Genomic DNA, 11,421 nt, shown 5'->3' with positions numbered 1-11,421 from the left:
CAAACCAAAAAGATGGTCCATGAGAAACTTCCTAGTTTGACCATTCCACAGTTCTATATCTGTGGAAACTTTATGTCTGGAAAGACAAGTCAGCCATTTCATGCAGAGAATGAAAATCTGCCAAAGAAAACCTCCAGTGTGTGGAAAAGAAGAGGCAGTAGTCATCTTTTCTCATTAGCAGCACCAGATTCCGCTACCTCAGCTGGATGCTGTTTAGTCACCTACAGCAATAACCTCCTTTCCCAGCTCCAGGCTGCAGCCTGGGCTTAGGCTGAATGCTCTGTGGTTATGAGTCACAAACTCTGAGAGCCAGGAATTGAAACGAGACCTCAACAGGCAATTTGCCTTCCATAACTGACTTCCTAAGAATGGGGTTCTTCCCCAAAGAGAAAATAGTATTTGTGGTTTATGAAATATCACATAGTATTTCTTCACAAACTCATAGTTTTAGAAATGAATTCCTAATCCTCTAATTGGAAAATTCTAGATGTTTAGCTTTAGTTATCACTATCAGTTGTCAGGTCCACAGCTCCTTTACGGAGCATGAGGTCACAACAAAAGCAGTGCTGAACAGAATCCAATCACAGATACAATCTGCTCCGATCTGGGAAGTCTGATGAGACTACTCGTCCATTTGGCGAGGTTTCAAAACAAGACTCTGCAATCTTAGCACACCTCTAAGAGCCATCCCTCACCCCCACAGGCATACTCGCCTTAGCTCCTTGCTAGGTTTCTACTAGGTGTCTAATCAATACATTGCTAATCCTCTCTCTGCTGCTACAAGGAGCAGTCAGCAAGGAGGTGCGACCAATCCTACTTTAGATGGAGCACTACATCCAGGTTGGCTCACACTGCCTAATTTCAAAGCCTGAGAGGAAGCAGGAGCTGCAATTTGCAAATGATAAAAATGGTTTTAGGGGGATCAAAGGTTGGATAGAAATGGAAACCCAAGTGTGGTTTTCTGTAGGGCAAGCAAGCACGATGGGCCCCAGGGGGCTACGGGGAGGGAGTGTCTGCATGGACAGTGTCACTATCAGAGTTTGACCAAAGGAGAAAAGGGTGAGCCCAAGGGTGGGAGGATGGTCCTGGGAATCCAAAATGAGTATAGCAGAGGACAGGATCACAGGGAAGGACAAGAGAGGAGAACAAAGAAATGGGAAGAGGACCACAAGGAAGCAGCTTCAAAATCAAAGATAAAGCAAGATGCTCTGTGATGCTCTTGCTGCAAGCCTGGGACATACTGTTTTTTCTAAGGCCTCCCATGGGAAGTGGGAAGGAATGGGAAGGTTTTTCAGAAGGTTCTTTTTTCAGAAGAACCATTTCCTTTCTAACTTCCCATGGGAGTTGACATTTGAGCTGATCTTAAAGACTGACCTGGAGTGAGTTTATGAAACCACATACACAGGCTGTAAAGCCAGATTCTGAGGCCCAAACACAGCCCCCTGCTTAATGTCATCTTAGGCCTAGCTGTGCCTCAGTTTCCTCATCAGTATAAATATCATTCATTCAACAAATGTTTGTGGAGTGTTACACTGTACAAGGTAGCATTATGGTGAATAAAACCAACAGAAATCCCTTCTCTCTGTAGTTTACCTTCTAGCTGATAATAATAACAATATCCATCTCATCATGAAGATTAAGGAGTGAATACATGTCAAACACACAAAACAGTGATAGCACATAAGAAACTCTCAGCAGATGCAGCTTATTATTACCAGGTGGGCAAGAAAGGGGAAGGCATTCCTGTCAGAAGTAGGAAAGGATTTAGTAAGTATGGAAACAGCAAGAAGCTAATTCTCACCATCTTGGTGGACACATCAGGTGGAGATGAGGTCAGATACTTGAATTCGGGACAACTGGGTCCTGAGCCATTTCCTACATATCTTGAGAGGCAGCAGGGTTCAGGCTCTGGAGTTAGTTCCACTCAGTTGCTCACCAACTTGCTTAACTAGAACTCTGTGCCTCTGTTTCCTCATTTGCAAAATGGAGATAACATGATCTACTTCACAAAACTGATGGGAAGATTAAGTGAGTTAATACTCGTTAGACTCTTAGAATTCTTCTGCCATAACTCAGGAAGCATTGAATAAGTCTAAGATGCAATTATTCCTCCTCATTAATGCTATTTCTAGAATCTTCCTCAACCCTGTAGTCTACCCATATGTGCCATGGTGATGTTTTATTCTTGTTCTTTGTCTTTCCTTCTATCCCCGAGTTTCCAGAAAGCTCTACTGCTTCCTTGCATTGGGTCTTTGTAACTAGACAAGAAAAATAATAGGAATTGCTATAGTTGTGTGTTATATAGTGAAAATAAGTTGTATTTGATATTTTCCTGGACTTGTAAAAATTAAAATCATAAAACGTAGAAGATGCCTTGTCAACTTGTTACAGACTTGCTGTATGGAGCAAGTATGGCGGGTGTGTGGCAGGCTGATACTCCTGACCAATGTCAATATGAACCTTTATCTATGAGATGAGAACATGACTAGGCTAAAAATCACTACTTAAGTCACTGGACTTTGGAGCAAATGGTCAGCAGCACCATGACCAGAGAACTCCACGTCGCTCTGTCACTTGACTGCCCCTGCTGCTGGCCACACCATCACTGATCGCTGATCAACCATTGTCACTAAACTTGGATGGCTGACCACCGCTCCAACGACAACGACTGCTATTCTGAATATTCAGCCTCCGACTCATCAGACAATCCGAGGACATTCGTGGACATCCAAGGAGCTGAGAGAGGCTACGGCTGAGAAGAATTCCTTTGGTCTTATTGATTGACTTTTTAGCTAAGAGATGTTGCGTTGAGTAAATCCATGGGGTTTGGACTCTAGGTCAATAAGCAGGTAAATCTTAAATGTATTTGCTACTTGCTATTAATAGGAATGTTAAGTTGACTTGCTATTATTGGGAATGTTAAATTGAGCGTGTGTTGCGTGAATAAAATCCACTTGTTGGAATCAAACTCAATTCCTTGGGGCTCAGTTTGTAGAGTGCTTGCCTTGCGAGCATAAGGCCCTGGGTTCAATCCCCAGCACCGAAAAAAAAAAAAAAAAAACCTCAATTCCTCTCTTACTCACTGCTTGCCATGGTCTTCCAATACTTCTCTTCTTTCTTATGTCTCTTTTCCTACTCTATCTTGTTCCAAGAATAGAACAGCAGCTTCCAAATTGACCTGTCTTTCTCAAACTACCCCTTATCCCAGCCTGTTTCTCATGAACTGCTAGAATGATCATCCTCATACAGCATTGTCCACATGTTCATAAATCTGAATTTTCAATTGCACATCTTAGTTTTATTCTGTCATTTGAAATTATTTCATTATCTCTGTCTACCCCAATCATCACCACTGATATTCTACACCGCAGGATGGCCAGCTCAGGTGCAAGGTAGAGAAAGGCACCCAGTCCTCATGATATTTGACTGCCACCTGCAGGGAAATTGTTGCCATCAACCTGGGTTCCATCAGGAAACAGATGGTGTGTTCAAATTGGGTAATTTAAGGACAGCTTAATGAACGAACTATTTACAAAGTTATGGGCAGGATTAGGGAAACAAATAATAGATACTACCTCAGGACTCCTAACAGTTGGAAGCCATTATCACCCGCTGGGCTTAAGGGTTCAAGGGCAGGGCGCAGTACTACGAACCAGAGAATGGTGGTTGAATGCAAAAGGCTGTTTCACAGGAACTTTGACCTTTAGTAGAGGGATGTTGCTAACCCGTGGTAAACCAGCGAAGACAGAATTAGGGTAAAAAATATTCCTTCCTCGGGTTCCTTTTGTCCTCTGATCTCTGAATTCAGCCTGAAGCCAGACAAGTAAGGTGGCCCATTGGGATAGTTCATTCAGGCAACTCCCTGGGACACAGAAAAGGAGACAAGCAAAAGGAGTGGATTAGGAGGACTAAACAGGAAACAACTCAGCATAATTATAATTATAGAAATAAATATAAATCTATAATGACCTACATCTGCACAATGAACAACACATACAGCCAAATGCAGCAGCCCTGCCACCAAACTCTAATCATGACTGCCTCTATCTCCAATCACCATCACACTCCATCCCCCTGACCTTCATCACCATAGCCAGATGCCTGATTCAAAGGAAACTTTATGTAAATTAGAAAAAAGGCACGCCTTCCTCAAGACACTTGACCTCAAACCTATGGGCACGATACCTCTGAGCTACATCCCCAGCCCTTTTTTATTTTTTATTTTTAGATAGGGTCTCACTAAATTGCCTCAGCTGTCCTCAAAATTGCAATCATCCTGCCTCAGCTTCCTGAGTTGCTGGGATTATAGGCCTGTCATTGTGCTTGAAAAGACACTTCACTATTGTCTGATGGAAAATTACTGGAACATAGTGAGTATGTTTGAATAAGACATCTTCCAACCCTACACCAGAAAGTGTTTTTTATTATCAAGATAGAAATCCACTATAGCTCCAATGTGAATGAGGCCCATGACTTTAGGATGGCAGTATAAGAAGTACTGCTATAAACAACAACATTTAAAAGTCTAGAAATTGTCCTAAAAGTTTTAGCAAATGAGGAAAATATCTTTTAGACTATCTATTAAAATTTGATTTCAAGAACAGAACAATTCTATAACATTTGGGCCATTATCAGCTTCTTACCTTCTCCTTCTTGCAGCTCAGCTTGATGAAAATTCTACTTGGCTTAGGTGTGCAGTTCCCCTCCTCTCAACAACCAGTCACCATTTCCATACCTCTCCAGAAGGGGCAGCCCACTAGCATGTCTTATCACCACAACTCTTAGTTAAAGAGCCCAAATCCCTTGTTAGTGGGCCAAGAGGTTATGGGCTTTTTCCTGTCACCCAGCCACCACTCATACGACAGAGATCCCAGCATGGAATACCAAGAATATTGAGATCCAATCACCTTTGCCTTGCTCTTCTGATAGGGCAGAGTTTCTACTCAAGGGGAGGGACACCAAGAAGAACAGAGGTACGCCAGGCACTTTGGTGCACACCTGTAATCTCAGCAACTTGGAAGTCTGAATCAGGAGGATCTCAGGTTAAAGGTCAGCCTGGGCAACTTCAAAATCAAATTGAAGGGGTTGGTGTTGTAGCTCAGTGGGAGAGTGCTTGCCCAGCATGTGCGAGGCCCTGGGTTCCATTCTCAGTACCACATAAAAATAAATCAATCAATCAAATAAAGGTATTGTGTCCATCTATAACTAAAAAATATTTTTAAAAAAATCAAATTGGAAAAAGAATGAGGATGTAGCTCAGTGGTAGAGCATTTTCACAGATTCTTGTGTTCAATCCCTAGGACTGTCAAAAGATAAAAAAAGACTAGAGGCAATGTCCTCACCCAGCACCCAGAATAATTGCTTAGAGATTTTGACCAGGAAGAGAGAAACTCATAAGAAAAGGGAGCTCTAATGCTCTCTCCCAAAGAAAAGGGACTTATTTTGTAGCAAAGTATGGGGACATTTGAATAGATAGCACTCTTGATAACAATAGCTCTTTTTAATTAAAAATAATAGACTAAACCATAGACCACCTCATTTACCAGAGAGGACCAGCAAAGAGACAGCTAAGAAGACCTCATATGGAGTCATAATAAAGAACATCAAAAATTACCATTGAATATGACTGAATTTAATTAGATCTGACTGCTAAGAAATTTATGCCCCAGAGCATTTTCATAGAACAACGGAGCAACCAGCCAAAAATTGAGTTTAACAACAGAGTTTGAGGCAGAAAACTTAACTGATAGATCAAGGAAGGGGAGTCACATAGAGTTTTTCTTTACCTGCTGCCATCCAGGGTGACTGTGTTCATACCCAAGGCTGTGCCTTCCAAGGAGCAACACCAAGGACTTCACATTGTTGGAGAAAACAGACTTCATAAAGCAGTCTACCCAAGTTACTGAATAAATGAGCAAACACTACAAGCAAACTCCAGAGATAAAGGAGGGGAATCAACATTCAGAGTTGGCTATAGTACATTGCCTAAAATCATCTTCAAGAACAAGAAGAAAAATTACAAGTCAATCAAAGAAAGAGGAAGGTGGGACCAATCCATGGGGATAGGGAGATAGGCAACAGGAACTTCCTGTGACAGAACCTAGATGTTGGATTTAATAGGAAAACTTCAAAGCCACCATTATAGAGATGTTCAAAGAACTAAAAGAAATCATGTCTAAAGAAGTTAAGGAAGGTATGGTGACAACATCTCATCAGATAGAAAATATTAATAAAGAGATAGAAGTCATAAAAAAAGAACTAAATGGAACACTTCAATAAAAGTAGAATAACTGAAATGAAAAATTCCCTAGAAGGGCCCTGCAGATTTGAGCTGGTAAATTAGCAAATTTGAAGATAGATGGATAGAGATTATGCAATCCAAAGAACAGAGACAAAATTGAGTGAAAAAAAAAAAATCAACAGAGCCTCAGAAAAATGTGAGATGTCTTTAAGTGCACCAGATATACATAATAAGCATGCGGGGGGGGGGGGGGGCGGTGAGGAAAAGCAAAGTAGAAAAGGTATTAGAAGTAAAAATCACCTAGAGAGCACTTATTTAGCTTAACTGCTACTAAGACTGCCTAAAATCTTCTAAGTCCTCATTGTAAATTATCAAAAGAAAGAGTCTGATTGTTCTAACTTGGATCATGAGTGTCTTTCAATCCAGTCACCTGTAGCCAGGGAGAGTTGAGATCATACAATGATATCATAGTTGCAGGAAGCCACTCCTTTGGGTTTTCAGATAAGGAGGTCATCAAGGACCCAGCTGGGTCTATTAAATCTAGCTTTGAAGATTCTCTCAAGTGTGGGAGACCAATTCTGTTGCAATAGCACTACAGACAGCAATGCACTGGGGGCTGTTACAGTGATCTAGGCAAGAAGAAACAGGGTCCTGATCTAGTTAAAGACTGGGGACTGTAAGCCTTTCATTACAATAACAAAGCATTTGAGATGATTAACTTATGAAGATAAAAAGTTTATTTTGGCTCACAGTTGAGGCAGTTCCAGTCTTTGACTGATTGTCCTCTTTGCTTTTGGGCCTGTGGTGAAGCTACACAACAGGACATAAGCACATAGGAGGGCAAACCTGTTCATCTCATGTCCAGGAGCAAAAGAGCAAGAGAAGGGGCTAACATCCTGAAATCCCCTTCGAGGGCACTCCCCCAATGACCTAAAGACCTCTCACTAGGCCCTACCTCTTAAAGACTCCATCTCCTGGCCCAATAGTACAACTCTGGGATCTAAGCCTTTAATACATGGGTCCTTTGGGAACATGAAAGATTTAAACGGGAATGGAGAGCTGAAGAGGAATTTCAAGAAAGTAAGAGCTAAAATAAATTGACTTTGGTGATAGGTTTGATATGGGAGATGAGAGCAGGTTTTATAAGAGAATGCAAGGTTTAGCTAATAAGATCATGATTTTGAGCTGCCTTGGCATGTCAGGGTAGAGGCATAGGCCATTGTTATGTATGCTTAAAGCCTAGCAGAGCGATCTTGAACAGAAAAGGCAAAAGCTGAAGCTACGATAACCAGGGAAAATGTGATATGCTACTGCTCTGTCTACACACTTACCTGGACCCAGACTCAGTTCTGCTTCCTTCAATTACATAACAGTAAAGCAAGCTGCCTTCTCTCTGATTAGGACTATGATATATCCTTTTCTCTTGTCCTCAGAGTTGCATCTCTTGAGTCTTACTCTTTACTGGGATTCCTAAATGCACTTAATTGTCTCTGTCTCTCACACACCCACACCCACACATACGCAGGCACACCTGCCTCCATATTCCTTTTGTTCCAGCTTCTACCCTTACCCTCTCATCTTCCCTTAATGGTCAGATTTCCTGAGAGGCTTCACCCATTGCCTCCTGAAGTCTGGTTTCTTCCTCTGCCCTCCACTGAATCCACATTGTTTCTGAGTCACATATGCCCTTTCCAGGCTTTGTACTGTCAGATCTGTCTGTCACATATCATGTTAACTCCTCAGCAGTTCTTCCATCTCTGCAGTCACTACTCAGGCTCCTTTGTGGGTGACTCTACTGTAATTTACCTGTTCCTTTATATAACCAGTCCTGCCTGGATTATGGCCTCACATGATCTTGCCTCCATTTTCTCTACCACCAGACAGACAGAGCTATCTGCAGAGCCATCTGGGGAGGAGGTGAGTAGAACTTGAGGAGCATGTCCCTTTTTCCATATGGACTAGGGACGTGTAGAGGTGTTCCTTATTCATGTTGGAAATAACATTTTGGTGATGTAAGTCTGGGCAGGGTTTTTCTCTATAAAGCTCAGTAGCCAGGGCAGAAGAGAAAAAATTTGCATAATTATATTGATATGATTTGGGGGTTTTACTCAGTGTGAGGAGACAATATGTCCAAGGAGAAAGAGGAAGAAGGTAGGAAAGCGCTGGTAGACATGGAAAAAAGAGTAGGAAATGGGAGAGGATATACGAAAGGGCCACATATGTCTTAACAGGGGGAGTAGTAGTCTATTTTCTGGTACAATAATGAAATACCTGAGGCTGGGTACTTTATAAATAAAAGATGCTTATTTAGATCACAGTTGTAGAGATCAGACTTATGGCACTAACCTCAGCGTGGCTCTGGTTAGGACCTCATGGCAGAAGGCATCAGGGAAGACAAGAGTGTAAGCAAGATGTAGAGACCACCTGGTAAAACAGAACTGACTATTCCTAATCCCTTTCAAGGACACACTCCCAATGACCTAATGATACCCACTAGGCCTCGCCTCTTAAAGGACCCATCACCTCTCTACATTGCTGTACTGGGGACCAAATATCCTATCCAAGAACCCGTGGGGAACATGAACCATATCCAAACCACAGCACAGAGTTCCATCTCCCAGGTACACTTATAATACTGCAGCCCACAAAGTCTTTACTCGCTTCATATTTTAGTGTTGTTATTCTTTGTATTGGGCTCAGTCGCAGATATCTAAGAGCTCTCCAGCTCATGTGGGTAAAAAGTGAATAATGAATTCATCAAAAAACAAAATTGCAACAAATTTAGAAAGATCTTAACCGGACTTAACGATTCTAGACTCAGACAGCCTCAGAACCAGAAGTTCAAAGAACTTCAATGGTACAACATGCTCAGACCACATTTATGGACAGAAAATAGAGGTGAAGTACAGACAACTACATTGGTTCCTACTGAGAGTTTTTCTTTCTTTGAATCAGCTGGTTGCCAGTGACTGACAGATGTTCAGTTGTTATGATTGACTAAGACTCAGGGACTTACCATCGGTCACACCCCTAAGTTCACCTTCCACTTAGTGTATGTACCAAGCCAGGTTGCAATTGGTCACATAAGGACTTAAGTACTGAAGCATCCTCAGGATTAGACTGAATTTAACAACCAAATAATAAACATTTCTGAGCTCTTCAGGATATTTGTGCCAGGGGCTTCTCATGTTTTATATCATTTAATTCCCAAGACAATCTTGTTTTTACCTTTGGTATTACCCATATTTATGGAGGATATATGGCATAGAGATAGCATATGAGATTGACTGTTTTTAATAGCCCCTTCCCCAAAATCAACTTCAAAGGAGATGTTTGCTTCATCTTTTGATCAATCAGAGTTCCTAACAAATCATGTGTCTCAACCCAAAGTCATCAAGAAAAAAAAAAAAAAAAAGAATATTAGTTTTAATTTCCATGAACTGGAGGAAGTGGAAAGAGAAATGGTCCTAAGGCTCATGGGCCAGGCAGGGTGTTGGCAGGAGAAGGGACAGCGTGGTCTCAGGACGCCGAGAATCCCCCCAAACTGCAGAATCCTGACTGAGGTGTATCTGGCAGGAAACCCCTGGAGTGCTAAAATCCTGAACCCTTTGATCAGGGGCTTTTCTGAAAACTGTCCCTCCCTCTGCCTGCCCGACATGTGGAAGATTGAGAAATCCTATTAAAGGCCTTTCGAAAAAGCTCCATGCCATTGAGCATCTGTTTCTGGTGTGTGAGAGATTACACACCAGTCATGTTGGCCAGGGGGACCCAGCCAGCTCCAGGCTCCATGGGGAGACAGGACTTCAAAAGGGAGATGCTCAATTAAGGAAACAGCCTTTTCTGGTTGTGGCTCTGAATCTCATTTCCAGTGCGGGCTCCTCTAGTTGATGATAAGAACGCCTGGATAAGAACCTGCTTGTTGCCTGAATGGCTTCCTTCCTGAGGGAGGAGGGGGGAAAAAAAGGAAAGAAAAAGATTAACACAAGCATCAGCCTACTGATTTAGCTTCCCTTATGGAAAATAAATAAATAAACGAACAACAAAGAGCCTTTTGCCATCTGAAACGGTTCTGATTTCTCCTCTTGCACTGTCCTATTCAGGTTGTATTTTATTTGTTAAGGTGGATCCTCTGCATTGTGGGGCATTGTTTCCTTTTTCTATAGAAGGTACTTAATGGATTAAATCTGCAGAGTCAATGGCAACCAGACATCTATTAGAGAGGTCTATTTACATGCAGCCACTCCTACAGTTTTTGAAAAGCCCAGAATCCAAAGAAAAAAAATTGCTGGAAAATACCGTCATTGGAGCCCCTTTTCCCTCCTGGCTCCACCTCCTTCCTCAACCTCCATCTGCTGAGGGGGAAGGAAGGTGCTGAGTCACCTGTGGAAGGCTGGCCTCTGCCTCCCAGGGTTGGGCATGGTTTCAGGGCTAAAAAGGACAATCCATGTCAAGGAAGCACACTGGCTCTTGCAGTGTTCCTTCATCCAAGGGCCTTTTCCTGTGGGTTCATGGAAACAACCTTGAACAATTCAATTTTGAATACATTTTAAAATTCTTTTTAAAAAAGCAAGAGAGCCCTAATGGAAACTTGCAGACTTCAACTCTGCACTTTAAATCAGTAGAGTCCTAGACCATATAGTAACTGATAGAGTACTTCAGGAATTTGGCATCTCCTGCTCCAGGTAGGATTTGCACCAGTAATCTTTCCATGGAAGGACCATGTTATTGTTTGTAATGGCTTAAGAAACTACACACTGAGGACCCCACTTTTGTTTTAAGTGTACTCCATGATCTTTACGTGGCTAGCACTATTAGTTAACAGGGTACATGTTATGCACTAGTGGAGAAAGCTAGTGGCAAATACCAGGCTAATATTAATTCCTGAATACAAAACTAGCATGTTTGCCTGATTTACAGAAAGCATGCAGGGGAGAGGAAATGTAGAATCAAGATTCTTATCTCAAATCACTTCTTAAAGAATGGTTCAGGTTATTATAGAATGTAAAATTAGTGAAAATTCAAAAAGCTTTTGTTAAGTTTTGTTGACAGTCTAAAAAACAAAATGAAAAAGCTACTCGATTCAATAATATTTATTGACTATGCTAGATGCTTTTGGGAATGTTAAGATAAATTGAACATGAATGAATGTCAAATCTTATATTTAGATTTAATCAATTGTG

At 41.7% G+C, this 11,421-nt stretch overlaps 1 long non-coding RNA gene across 1 annotated transcript; it reads right to left on the bottom strand.

The window, feature by feature from the left end:
- Positions 1-3,488: 3,488 nt before the first annotated feature.
- On the bottom strand, positions 3,489-10,744 carry LOC306656767. Its single transcript, XR_013762637.1, has 3 exons — positions 10,622-10,744; positions 9,988-10,180; positions 3,489-3,862 (listed from the first exon to the last, which is right to left on the bottom strand). It is a non-coding gene; the product is annotated as an uncharacterized lncRNA (long non-coding RNA).
- Positions 10,745-11,421: the final 677 nt, after the last annotated feature.

The sequence above is a fragment of the Sciurus vulgaris genome (assembly GCF_902686455.1).
Source record: "Sciurus vulgaris genome assembly, chromosome: 3".
Classification (NCBI taxonomy): Eukaryota; Metazoa; Chordata; class Mammalia; order Rodentia; family Sciuridae; genus Sciurus; species Sciurus vulgaris.
This window is presented reverse-complemented; position numbering and strand designations above follow the sequence as displayed.